Here is a 14,150-nt window from a genome sequence, read left to right on the forward strand (position 1 = left end):
GTAAGGTCAGTTTGAATCTTTGTAGCTGGCAGCATAATCCTGACTGGGGAATTACTTTTTCCTTAAATGAACTGCCTATGAAAAAAAAGAATCTCTGAAAGGATTTGGTCCAAGTGCCAATGGAAGGGTAAAGCAAGTGTGTCATCTTCTTGAACCTCTGGGAAATTATTGTTGGGAGTTTTCCTCTTATGCATGAGTTGCGTTAAGTGACAACAACAGCCTCATAATTAAGGTGTTAACTGGATGCTATTTGCATAAATATTAGCTGTCGATTTGTGTGTGGAGGAGGAAGATCATCATCAAGGGAAAAGGTCTTGAGACAGGTCAAATAACAAAGGAAATTTTTCTCCCAAAGAAAAGCATTTTCCCTAAGAGTGCTTACCACGGTATTTTGAACAAATCTCTTAAAAGGCCATATTCTGTGTTCAGTCTGTGTAAAATCTTGCTTGCATCAGTAGATGATCTGTTCCACGCTGATGGACCTATTGAACTTAAACCTCAGTCTGTGAAGTATAGCTACTGTCAACAAAATGCACCGTGCAACGGTCAGAAGTGGTCCTTTCTGGAATGCTGACATTTTTCTAATCAAGGCTTGAAATATGTTAAGTCCCTGTGTAACCGTGAGCATGCCTGGCCTATTCTGGGTGTTCTCAGATCTCTACGGAGAAATAACTTAATGTATTTTCGTACCTGTTGTCCAAAGTAATGTTAGTGGCCGGTCAAGTACCGTGTGGCATAAATCTTAGGTAGGCAGGCATGAACAGTGCCTGGGAGCCCTTTGTAGGTTTCTTGTACTCGATAACTTCAGCATCCTCCAAAAACAGTCTCATATAGATAAATGCTGATAAATATATTATAGCTCTTGAATGTTATATATTGTAGCTTGTTATTAGAGGCGGCGTTTGCTGAAACTGTCTGTCTGAAGTAATATCAAACTTCCCATGTTGTGGATTTCATAGTTACACTTCACGTGTTGTCTGGCAAAATAAAATTTGTTTGCCACTCATCTTAATCCCTAGAGGAAGTGTGGTATTCAGAGACATGATGCGTGAAATTCTTTGCTGACTTTTCTGCCCTTTGTGTTAGTCATGCCTTTAAATTCCCCAACCTCATGAGTACTCTTAAAAAGCCAGTGATTTTAAAGCTAATAAAAAGAATTATCCTTCTGTTGTCTATAGATTCAGAAGCTGGTGTGCATGCATACCGGCATCTAGGCCAGGCCCACCAAACCTAGTTTGAAGTTTATGCCTGTGGGTATTTAGTAATTAGTCTTTCCAGCATTGACTGTCCTGCTGGCGTGAGAGCTTTGACATTGGGTCTTCACGAGGTCTGGCATTGCTAAAGCTGAGGCTGAATTGAGACATGTTTGTGCCTGTTACTGGAACTGCGTAAGTCAGCCTTAAGAACTAGTACCCACATCTGAGTACATCTAAATATCATTCTTTTCAAAATAGTGCGAAGAGGCAGGAAGAGGAAGAGCTAACTCTTCCACTGGAAAGCTGCCTTGGGCCAGGTTATTGTACAGAACCATTGTTTTACATTTGTGCGAGCATAGAAAAGTGAAGGCTTTTTGCAGGCTTGTTTGAGTATGGCCAGATTTCGCAGCTTGCTCGATTTACTTGTTGGAGGGCGGGCTTTTATTCTGTATTCATTATTTCAGCAGTGAGACTGAGTATCTTAACGAGTGTATAATAGTCATTAAGAACCTTGTGAAAAACTTTTGTCTCATCCCTCAGTCCTCATCCCTTGGGTATGCATTCCTCCTGCATGCCCTTTCCCCCAAGAAACTGCTTGATAACTCTATCTTCCTCTTACTTTGATATTTCCTCTTTTTATTATTTTTTTAATTATTATTTTTTAAATTATCTGGGTCATCCAAGCAAGTTGAGGAAGTCACTAGCTGTACTTCTTGGTGGCTGTAAATGGGAGAGGAAGAAGTCTGCGTCAGTGATCTGGGCTGTCGTTAGCTCAATCTACTTAATAAAATACTTGCTGCAGTCAGGGGTCTGCCATGGTTGTGTGAAGCATAAATACCTGTTACAGCTTAGCCTGAAACCTAACAGCTCCCTAAAATTTTCTGCAGGCAGCTGAAGACCCTGGTGGACTGTTTGGTTTATGACAAGGTCCGTTCTTCCAGACTAGTGAGAGCTGTGCTACGGATGTTGTGTCTTGTAGTGTGCTTGCAATGAATGTCTTTGGGATTCAAGTAGAAGCATGAAAAGGAAACAAAATGTTTACATCATGCTTAGATAAGAGTTGACCTTTGAGTTTTTCTGGCATGGTGGCATTCCAGAATTGGTATCTGGTCAAGGACAGACTTGCAAGCATTTGTACCATTCTGGCCAGCCTGATCTTTGCTGTAGAGCACTGTCTCCTTCAGGAACTGCATCTTTCCAGTAGCAGGAGACACGCCGGAACTTGGTAGGGCCTTTTAAAGCACTCGCAGACCTGCTACCCAAGCAGGTGTCGTCATTCAAGTGGATAACCAGGCCATCATGTAATGCATAAACAAAGCAGGGAGGTATTTGTTACGCCTCCTTTGTTGGGAAGCCCTGCCAGGTCTGGGCTTGGTTTAACAAGACACTCCTGGTTCTCATAGAGCTAATAGGGAGAGTGCATACAGACAGGCTTGGTTCATGGTGCATTCTTGGATTTATTTGGATTAAGGACTACCAAATTAATTTCCCTTGCTCTCAGAATAGTAATATTCAACTGTTTGCTTGACAGCTAAGAGCTTCTTATATGTTGCTTCAAAAGTGTTTGTGGTGGCAGAGTTGAGGAGCAGCAGAAGCTTTCCCTCAGCATTGTGATGGCTAAGGCAAGCTGGGAGCCTCTGCTGTAGAGAGTCTTACTGCCCTTTTTTAGCTGAGCGTGACCATAGGCAGCAGCCTCCTGGGACTTTAAAACCTATACTAGTTTGAAAGGGCCCACGTACTGCTTGTCAGCATGACAGGATCAGGAATTACCGTTTATGAAAGATCGCTTGGAGCAGGACGTGCGAATTCCTCTCGGTGCAGGAGGGTTGTTGGCTGGGGCTCTGGTGCATGTGATCAAGGTGATGCCGTAGTGTTTTTGAGCAAATAAGCAATATCCTAGTATTTCTGTAGCTCTGTATTAGTACTTATAAATGGGAAGTATTTAACGTGGCACGTGTATCTTTACAGTAGTTGCTTTTTGCAGACTGCTTGTGTTTCTTAGTCTTGCATTTGGCTGTAGACTAGTTTCATCAGAATTTGACAGTTATTTTTGGCCTATTAAATACCTATGTGGAGCAGTGATGTAGTAATCAGCTGATAAGCAGTATGTGATTGAGTCTCTTCCAGTCCCTGACTTCAGTCTGTGTATCATGAGATTTTGTAAAAAGCTAGTGAAAAAAATGTTTAATTGGAAAGTGTCTTTTCTAAAGAAACTTTGTCAGGTTTCTTACCTGGAGTGTCATTGTTTTAATGGCAATTACATCAAGCTGTTGAGAGTCAACTGAAGTTTCTAGTGACTAGCTTGTCATGCCATCTTTTACAAGGGTCAGGCGGCATTGCATGTTCAGTCGCGGTTGTTATGATGCCTATGGCCATGATGCCTAAGCACAGTTTATAATTATCCCCATTTACTGGTGGGAAATCTGAGCACCTTCTGCACTTCAGTGCTGCAGTGAATCATTCTGCAGCCATGTGTGTTGACTCCTCCCCATGCTGTGTCACATTATGCTGCCTGGATTTCAGGATGGTTGGACTTGGAGTAGCGATGGAGTTTTTTCTCACCGGTCTGTGCTTTGGTCAGCACTACTTTGAGTCCTGCGCTGAAGAAGGATGCGTGTGCTACTTGCATCAGTGGTTGTCTGAGGAGTAGTTGCAGTTGCTGCATCAGCTGATTGAGCAATTGGGGCTTTAGAAATTCAGGGTTTTTTTCCTTGATTATATTCTTCAAGTGAGGGCATTATAAGGAGGCGTGCATCGCCAGGGCTGTTAAATAGCATTTCTCATGGCTGTGATTTCATGGAGCTGCAACTCGGATGATAGATCCTGTGTTATTGGGCCAAGGAGGCTTTTTCTACTGGTCACAAGCATGGTTTATGATTTATGCAGAGCAGTCTTATGTCTGTCTCTACTCGTTACGACTTTTTCGGTTACCTGCTGATCTTTTCTCGTGGTGTTTTTCTTGTTTGTTCCTGACTTCCAGCTGTGTCTGTAGGTACTGCCTGGAGAAGGGTGCCTAACCTTCTAGTGTTTAGCTGTTCATGACAATTTTTATGTGCCATATCTGAATTGCTTACAATCATGTACTGCTCAGCAGCAATATGTTGGTTTCAGGAGATGTCCCTCAGACTTCTTTCATTTGGGAAGGGAGAAAAGGAGAGCAAATCCTGAACATGTTCTTGCTTTGCATTTGAAAACAGAGTAGTAGAGAGCACTCGATTGTTCAAAACTGCTTAATCAGGTATCCAGAGTAAGTAGGACACTCTCCAAGTTCCTTTTGCGTTTAAGAAAAGAGGGCAAATGAAAAGCCTGGTTGAGAAAGACGTTAAGAAAACCACGTCAGTTATTTCTCCAAGAAACCTTGGTCACAGTGTACCTTTTAAAGATGCAGTAGATGTCTAGAAAGTTGCTTCTGACTTTTATTCTAGCCTTGATCCTCCTGCAACCCTGATTGGAGTATGAAAGGAAGGTTGGGTGCCACATGTGTGATGACTCACGGTGCCACCCAGAGACTGCAGTTAAGGTAGTATTCGCTTTCATCCTAGAATGAGTTTGATGCATTGGTTTAAATATATTTTTGCAGTCGCATGTGGCAAAGGGGAGGTTACTAGCAGAAGAGCACCAGCACTCCATGTCGGTCACGTGCTTAGAGTAATGGTAAAGTCAGGTCCTCTAGGGCAGGAGAGCATTTAAATTCTGTGGGGGGGGTTGAATGCAGACAAAGCATCTTTCTCGGAGTACGCCGCAGGTTGCACTGGTGCCTGTTTTCCTTCTGAAATTCCTCATGTGCCTCTCCCATGAGTGCTCGTGTGATTCTTTGGGTAGCTTTCCCAGGGAACAGGAATTCCTCCCTGTGTCGGGAACAGCCACGGTCAAGCAGCAAGCGAGCAGGTGCACGTCGCTGACTCGATTGAACTCCTTTGCTGGGTTTTGGGCTGTTCTGTTGCGAGTTAGAGATCTTCCCTAGCTGCTGCTTAGGGCTGTGGGGCTGCCCTGGGCCTGCAAAAGATAACGTGGAGGACTGGAAATCATTTGGTCTCTGGCACTGGCAGTAAATTATGCTTTGTCTTTGTAGCCCTTACCCACTGGGACAGCAAGGAAGAAAGGACTGTAGTTCGGATTTTTAGGGCTTGCGCGTGATGCTTTGGATCGGTTTACATAAATATTTACTTTGCTTTTCATTGGAAAAAGTGTCACAGCACTCAAAGCAGCAGAAAAATGTTCTTGAAGTTCGTGACTGTGAGCTGGCAATAAAGAAACAGTGTGGTAACTCGTCCACTTTCCTAGTGTCATGCTAAATTGTAGTGTTTTAGCGAAGGAAAGGGGCCCCATTTAGAGCTGCTCTCCAATATTGAAGTCTAATACACCAGTGGGGGGGATGGGAAAAGGACTTTTGTGTTACATTACACCAGCATCTGTAAGCGGCTGCAGTTTAGAGCTGCGTTTTGATTCTTGCTAATTCTGATACAAGATGAAAAGCTGACTACATGCCTACTGTTTAAAGAAGAGAAACGGCAAGTGTGGGCTTCCTTAGAGATTGCAAAGGTGTACTGTGCAGATGTGCTTTTCTTCCTGAAAGATTTGGGTTTTCATTATGCAGTAACGTTGGCTTTTTTTCCTCCTTTGTTCTCTCCTCCAGCAGATATGTTCTGGTTGCACTAGCTCGGCAGCAGCGCTGCGCTAGACTTCCAGCTGGGGGAAAATGTTTTCCTTGCTAAACTGGCACTACCCCAGCAGATTTTTCCACAGAATATGTTTTGGGCACACCCTGGATATGGTGCGTTTTGTAAGTGTCTCGTTTCAAAGGCTTGGAAAACTGGCCGGCTTTGCTAGGCCATCCTCGGATAAAACACTAAAGGCAAAAGGGAACTTCAGAAATTTCACTTAGGTTTTACTTGGTGTGTTTTTGAATGAAAGGTAGGACTTGAAAATACGGATAGGTGAAGGCATGTGTATTGAGTAGTAGCTGGGCTGGGAAGTGGAAACGCTGAGTTGCAACGCGAGCTTCTGTGTTGCAGTTGCCCTTTCTGTCTCCAGAGCCAAACCCTTCCCACGGATCACGTTCGCTGGTGTCCTGATGGTTCAGCTCTCCGCTGTATTCAGATCGTCTCTAACATCCTGTAGCTGCAGTTCTGTGCATCTGAAAGACTTGCTGATGTGCTGGTCATTGATTTAATGAAATGGTTTGCTTAAGTAGCATCCAGCTTTTTTTGTCCCCCCTCCTCCTCCCTCTGACCTTCTCTGTGCTAAGGTTGCTCTTGGAGTGTCTGCCCCAGCGTCAGGTCAGCGATGGAGGTGACACCTTGGTAAAAGAGAACGTTAAAAAGGAGAGTAAGAGACTTCTGCTGTTGAGAGCTCGGGTTCCCTCGTTTTGTTATGAAGCTGTGTTGTCGCAAAGATTTTGCTGCAGGTTGGTCATGGAGAAGTTGAAGGTGGCTCTCCTGTTCCCCTGCCTCCCCCAAATCAGCCTCCAACTAGATGCGCAGAAACACGCTTGCTGCTACAGCAGTCTTCTGCGGTCAGTTGTACCTACGCAGGGAGACGATCGTGGTGATGTATTTATAGCTCTCTGTTAGTTGTAAGCCACCAGGTTAGTGAAGGTGAGCACCTTGGCAGATGGCCGTTTTCTCGTTGGTACTCATGTGCAACCATGATGTCTTAGCTGCAATACGAGATGTTCCCGCTGATAGTGATGGCAGAGCTCGGCTGGCACATCTCGTGATTCTTCTGCCTCTGAAGCAGATTAATTTATGTGGTCTTATGAATGACTGAATATAAACATGCTCTTTTCTGAACCATTTAATTCTCTACAGTATTTAGCTCATTTTAAAGAGTTCTAGTTCCTTTTGTAAAACCTGCTAAATGCACACATCCTTAGCGTATAAAATACACAATTTCTGTGTTGTCTTTTGCTTATTTACGTAGCAGGACAGTTGTTTCTGTCGGGCGGAGCGGGAGAAAGGAGTAGTCTTTGACAGGTAGCTGCAGATGTCACCGCAGGTTTGGGTGTCTCTGGTGCTGTTCAGAGAGGCGCAGCACTGAGCGTGTCAGATAGTTTTGAGCGTTGCTTAATTTTTTAAAAAGCGCTTCCTGGAGGGCTGGGCAGGGACGAGGGTTGACTCATGAAGTATAACTTCAGTTGACTTCTTGATAAAATATTAAATGACTTTAAAAAAATAAAAGGCAATGCAACAACAACAACAAATCCCTGCGATACAATGGTGGCTTTTTTGTTTTTAGTGTAGGCTCAAGACATTTGGTCACCAAATTACCGAAAGAGGGGAAATGAGGAAGATCAAGGTACTCTTTATGTAGCAGAGCTTCAGGCTTGTATTTGTGACATTTTAGCAGTTTCCATAGTAACTTATAATGATGTTGTAAGAAACAAGATGCAGTGATTTTATTTGTATAAGGGAGGACTTTAAAATATTAATGGAAGACAGTGTGAATTAGAGAGAAGTCCAATTATATTTTCTGTCGGGAGCAGAAAAATTGATGCCGGGTAGAGGACACTGATTTAATGGGTTGTCCTGAGTGAACAGCTCTCTGTAGATTGAACTTTCCTTGGCCAGCAAACGGAAGATGAGGGAGAGCTTTGGTCGTCCTGGGAATGTTTACCTCTAATATTAGAGAGTAAAGACGTTGTGGCAAAGCTTTGGAAGCATCTGCTGCCGTTCACTTTAAATCTTGGCTGTTGTTTTTGTAATGATGATGCCTTTTTATTTCTGCGCGTGCTCTCCAAGTCTGGGAAAAAACTCTTTTATCCCAGAAGTACTTTTCAACCCAACCCGTCCACAGTTGGAACCGATTTCCTCGTTTTATGATACTTGGTTAAATGCTTGGAGCTGTTACTCCGTCTGAGTTTGTAGGATTCTTTGTAAGTTTGGTTGGGTTAAAAATGAGGTGGCTCCATTTAGAGGTTTTTGTAATAAGAGTAGCTCATGCAGCTTTACGGGCAACCTGCGTTTAGCGAGCTCCCGGGAGGCTCCCGCTTGGTGACTGATGCGGAGCTTTGGCTGTTGCAGGGCTGGTGATGTTACACTGCCTTATCAACCCCCCTCCAGAGTTGAGTTAGAGGCAGAGGGCTTTTGTGTAGACATAAGAGACAAAAGTCACAATAAATGGCTTCTTGGAGAAAAAGAGTTTAGAGAGGGATGTTTGTGTGCGCGTGTTTGTGAGTGGATGCAAGTTCCTGAGCTGTGGGTTGGGGCCGGATCAGCCACCCATCCAGCCCCGGGTTTCTGCCCCGTTATGCCGATGGAGGCAGCGGAGGGCAGTACGAGGCGCTGTGGATTAGATGACTTTGGAGCTAAATCACCTGTAGGAAACAGGGAAGACTTTTCTGCTGTCCAGATTGTCTTAAGCATCAGCACACGAATTTCTCGTTTCCTGGTGTCTTATCTGTGGCGTTCTGTTACCTAGTTAGATATTTAATCTTTCTATTGTAAAGTTAGGTATTAAGTCTTCCGAGCTTTCGGCCTTGCCCTGGTAGCTGGTGACAGGGAAGTTGCCAGGAGCCAATCCAGAGATGGTTAGTGCTCTCTCCTGGATGGAGCTGACATTGCTGGCCAGAGGTTACTTGGTGTTACCTTGCCTGGCTCCGCAGAGGCCCTTGATGATTTTCTGTCGTAATTATGAAGCTTGGCCGTAGTGACAGAAGCTGGCTCGTGGTTAACATGGTTCTTCTGCCCATTTAACTCTGGCTAGGACACCTTTTGCTGGTGCAGTGGCAGCCGGTCCCGACTCATTCCCAGGCATCCAGCGGTTGCAGACGTTGCTGCTCCCTTTTCTCCGCGCGCTCTGTAGCTGCAGGAGCGCTGGGCAGTTGGGGGGGGGGGGGACAGTTTCATTCGTAGGGGCCGCGCGTGCCGTGGGAGTCGGTTCTCACTGTATCGTGCCAAGCAAAGGTGCGCTCGATTGTAGGAAGAGATACTTCCTTGTTAATAAAGTAATTATTAATAAGCAATGCTTTGCACTTTTTGATTTGCATGTGGAGTCTACGCGGCCAAAGTACCTTGCGATACCGTGACCACAGCGGCTGGTGTTAAAAGTGCTCGAGAGGGAGGTGAGCGTGTGCCGGGGTGGGTGCGGCAGCCCGCGTCGGCCCGCCCGTCCTGCGGCCACTTACCGAGGCATGGCGCAACGGGTGTGCGAGCCGGCGTGTGATACTGGCTGTTAACCCGCGATCTCTTTATCCGTGCGCGTTGCTTCAGGTTGTGTCCTGCCCTGGGTACTTTGGGCGCCAGCGCAAAGGGCAGGCGAGCGGCGTTGTGTCGGCGCGTGGTCGAGGAAGCCGCGGCGTGGGGGTCTGAGGCGTCGCCGCTGCCCTTTCAAATTTATGCCTTAAGAAACAAAGCGGAGTGGAAAGCTGAAAAGCGTGAAAGCGCCGTCGCTGAGGGTCCTGGCTGACCCGTGCGCTCCACCTGCTGCCTTGATGAGGGCAGGCGTGTCTCCCGTTAGTGTCACGATCTGGGGTTTTGGTGCAACTTCAGTGCAGATCGCGTGTGGGTTGGATGTCTTAGGTGGCAGCCCCTCGCTGAGAGCAGCAGTTGTGGGCGCAGGCAAAAGCGCCGGGGCTGGTTGCCGCATGGGCGTCTGATCCAGAGCCGGGGGAAGGACTGGGAGCCGCGAAGGCGCTTGGGCACCTCGGTGCGCTCGGTCTGGCTTGGGTTTGCTGGGGGGTTGTGACACTTCACTCTCGTGGCCTTCGGTCCCTCCCGATCCAGGCGGTTTGATGCAAGGGAGGCAAAGCGAAGCGGTAGCGGCATCCCCGTTCCCGGGGCTGTCGCCTCTGCTGGAGGCTCGCGTCTCAACAGCCGAGGGGAGAATATGTGCGTTTAACAGCCGTTACCCAGATTCCGGCTGGGGCAGTAGCATAAATAAAAATGGCAACAGCTAAATCTGCCTATTTTCGTGTGAGTCGGTGGAGCCTTTCTCCACGTGACTCGTGCTATTCCAGTGCTGGCTATTTCCAAACCCGAGACAATTGGCCTTCTGTGGGTCTGCGTTTTGAATGCAGAACACTCGCATGCATGGAGCAAGGGCCCTCCAACACTTTGTGATATCGGCTTCTTACTGTCTCTGACCAAAAACAAGAAAATAAAGTAACCCTATCCCTTCTCTGTGGGTGCCTCTCCTGCCATTGCGCAGGAATTTCTGGAAGTCAAAGGGAAGATGCTGTTTAAACTGACGTAGCAGAAAATAATGCGAGGAAACTGCAACCACCTGAGGAAATCTCTCATGCATTAACACTTTTCCTATTTCAAGGCAGATGAAACTGATACGGATTAATTTTTGAATATCTGTCACTATAAAATACCTGCCCGTCGGCCCGTCAGTGCTTTGTGAATGTCATCTAATGACTTCTCAAAGGTTCATTGTTTATGCGTCGGTCAAAGTCCTCCCCGTTTTAAATAAAATAACTCGACCCATTTGAGTCCTGGCCAGCCACTTAAAGAAAATTCTTCAGTACGATGATTCATGTTGTGCCTAAAGACAGCTTTCCATATCCAGCCCTCTGGCTCCCTCCCCCTTCCCATCCCCCTCCCGCCGCCTTGGGAAATGGGCAAGAAGCCCAAAACAAGTTAACTCTTGACTATTTCAAGTTCTTTTTAATTAGCAAGACTTGCAGAAAATCTCTTACCTGAACGCTGTGATTGGCATTGTCTTGGGTATTCGATCTTGAAAGCTAGCTTAAGTGGATAACTTGTGGGGCTTGGGTTTTTTTTTATTTTTAATTTTTTTTGTAAACTGCTTGTTTTATGCACATTAGCAGTTCTTTGAATTCTTACTAACAGGCTGCAATCACCTCTGTCCCCAGTTGCGGGGGTTCTGTGGCTGTTCCCGACCCGTCAGATGTGCTGTAGTGCCCTCCATGCGCTCCCACATTAACTGCCTCTCTGTACGAACGTCGGGTTGGTTTGATACAAGGAGTTCTCGTTATTTTTACGGTTAATTTTTGTGTGTGCGTCGGCTGTTGAAGTGGCATTTATTTTCAAAAAACCTCTTGTAGGACAAAAGCTTTTGTAACCCATCCTGGTTGTCATGGTACAGTTTCCCCCCCCCCCCCCCCCCCCCGTCCTTCCCCTTTGATTGCTTTTACCAGGTGTGCTTTGATTATGTTAAACTCGTGAAACCAAATGCCGCTTCAGGCTGGGTACAGGTAAGCCCTGATCAGATTAGACACTCTGCAAATTGAGTTGCTTATTTTTACCTGTGTTTTCTTGTGCTCGAGCAAGTGAATCCGTATGGTAGGGCAAGGCACTCTTCTGTGATAAACTTAATTAAAAAAAAGAGACTTGTGCAAGCCTTTAGGTGCTTCTATGAAGGCCTAGTGAAAATTACTGACGAATTCACTCCGTGGGTGAATTTCTTTCCCGCTGCTCTCCCCCTCTCCCCCGTGGACAGCAGTTGCATATCTTTGCCTCCTCCGCTTTCTGTCCTCTGCCGCTTCTGGAGTAGAGCATTGCAACGATCGTTTACATTGGTGTCTTCTAGACCCATGTTCATCCACCGCTCCCGAGTCACTGGTTCAGGTGAATGGAAACACTGGTGTCTCGCAGGGCCCTTTTCTCTCCGTCCCTTCCCTTCTCCTCCTTTCCCACAACTTAAGTGAAGGGATCTGAGGACTCCTTGGTTCTCAGCAGTGACGTTCCTAAAGGGAATAAGATGGGTAGAAAATTTCAGGAGTGTTATTTGATCTTCCCCATTGCTGTCAAGTGCATGAAGACTTTGGTTGTAAATTCCCAGAAGCTTTTAGTTGCGATGCTGGTAGCAAGTAATCGCTGAAAGGCTCGAGCATCCGGGAGGAGACCTCTGCCGTCTCCGCGGTGGCGATGGAGCACTCCCCTCTGCCGAGAGAGGCTCTTGCTGCCGTTCAGCGTTACTCAGTGATCTGCCACAGGGATCCTCTCTTTGCCGTTCTGCTTTGGTACTGTGGCATTTCTCGATCGCTTTCATCCAAATCTTGTCTGCTTGTTAACAACCATCTGCGTCCAGATCACTTAGCTATTTAAAATGTTTATGCCTTATATAATTGAAACTGCTCCCTCCTCCTTTTGGAGCTTTCTAGGAGGATTTTTTTTCTGCTCTGTGAGAAGCTCTGATGTAGGTGTTTGGATTTCTCAACTAGTCAAACTAGTGTATAAAGTAACTTTCCTGTTCTGGGTCTTGCTACAGAAGCCCTCCTGGAAAAATATTTGTTCTCACCTAAATTAGGTCTGTGAAAAGGAACTCTGTAGTCTTCCTCACGGTGTGAGAGGCCGAAAACAAAACTTCCAAGAATGCATATGCATTTTGACAAAGCTTCCCCCCCGCAGCCCCGAATTTCTTGCTTTGGTCCTGTACAGAGTGGTGGTGACTGGGGTTTTGGAGTCAATGTGGTATTTGTTGTGCAGGGGACAGCGGCGGGGATCTCGATCAGAGCGGAAAGGCTGGGGCGCGTGCATGATCGTCCTTGCTGCTCTTGAGAATTGCTGACCTGCTACAAATGCGAGTATTAATTGAAGTAATGGAGCTCGTGTGGTCCATCTCATTTCTTAGAGTAACTTGTTCATGTCCAAAAGCATCTTATGTTATTGTTCAGCTGATGCTTGGCTAGATAAAGTAGTTCTGAGAACTGGTGATTATCTTTACTCGCTGCAGCTTAAAGCTGCCTTTTACGAGGCAGCGTAGGTAGGAGCCCTCCTCCTCTGCCTCTGCATCGCCCAGCTTGGTCGTAGGAACAGCAAAGGACGCGAGATGCCTGAATTCCTCGGGGACTGGGCATCTGCCTCATGGCTGCGACCGCTTTGTGACACACGCGAGGGCAGAGGGCTGCGCGGCTGAGCGTTTTCTCTTGCTTCCCAGAAACACCTTGGAGAACGTGAGAAAAGCTTGAAACAACCTCTGCTGGATGTATCCGTTCCTCTTTGAATAATTGTAGCTGCGTATTAACCTGGTGCTGACTGCCTAGTATCACTTTTTAAAAGTTTATTACAAGACAGCATATGATAAATTCAGAGGGAAAACATCCCTTTGTACCACGGCCTGTTTTAATTTTAGGTTAAAATATCCCGCTGCTGCTTCCCTTTGTAGTATCTGTTGCAAACTCTTGAGCTCTTCGCTAATGAGACGACAGCATTGAAACATAACGGTGGCATTTTAGTTTTGATTCTTACTACAATCCCTTTCAGTTGTGTTAATGAAAAAAAAATTATCCTATCCCTCCCAGAGCTGGGTATCCCTAGGTCTGGGGAGGTGAAAGTGCCCTGGCTATTTAGTCCGCTTGGGCCCTCCGCAGCCGTGCGCCTCGCAGCGATGGCTCTTTGTTTCTCGTACAATTACTTCTGTGTCGGCTTTTGTTGTAAAACGCTTCGCTTTAAAGTTTTTCAATACGTTTGAAAATATACCATGTTCTCTTTGCACTCGTCCGTGACGCATCCAGATACCGTTGATGTGAGTCAGAAGCGTTGTCCTTTAGCAGCGGAGTCTCAGGTTCACCCCGGTAATTCGCTGTGGCAATTCGTCCCCTTCGCCGCATAATCAGGCATCAGGCCGTGGATTAGGTCTGCTGTCAGCCCGCCGGCATCCTCGGCGCTTGCAGCGGTTCTTAGAAATTAAGACGGAGAATCTGTGTTCTGCTCTTGGTCTTCTGTGAATCTTTCAAAATTTTCTCTGGCATTTAAAGGCCTGGGAGATGACATAGTATTACAGGCTATTTTCATTTGCTGCCTTTGCTCGTAGATTGCTTGAATGAATAGTGCTCAGATTCTTTTTTTTTTTTCGGGCTCTTGTCCTGACTTCTAGAGACATGTGAATGTGACATGCTTTGGTTTTGATTATAAATAATAAAAAAAACCCCTAGCTCTTACTTTTATAGAAGAGCATAACCCCTGGAAAGCACTGACTGCCGGGTAAGTAATGCTTCAGTCACTCTCCCCCTCTGCCCCAAAAGTGTGGGGGGAAACGCCTCCAGAA

At 46.1% G+C, this 14,150-nt stretch overlaps 1 protein-coding gene across 5 annotated transcripts in view; it reads left to right on the forward strand.

The window, feature by feature from the left end:
- Positions 1-14,150, forward strand: part of KANSL1 (KAT8 regulatory NSL complex subunit 1) — a 108,758-nt gene that overhangs the window by 23,261 nt on the left and 71,347 nt on the right. The gene's annotated exons all lie outside the window — the stretch shown is intronic.

This window comes from Dromaius novaehollandiae, chromosome 22 (genome assembly GCF_036370855.1).
Source record: "Dromaius novaehollandiae isolate bDroNov1 chromosome 22, bDroNov1.hap1, whole genome shotgun sequence".
Classification (NCBI taxonomy): domain Eukaryota; kingdom Metazoa; phylum Chordata; class Aves; order Casuariiformes; family Dromaiidae; genus Dromaius; species Dromaius novaehollandiae.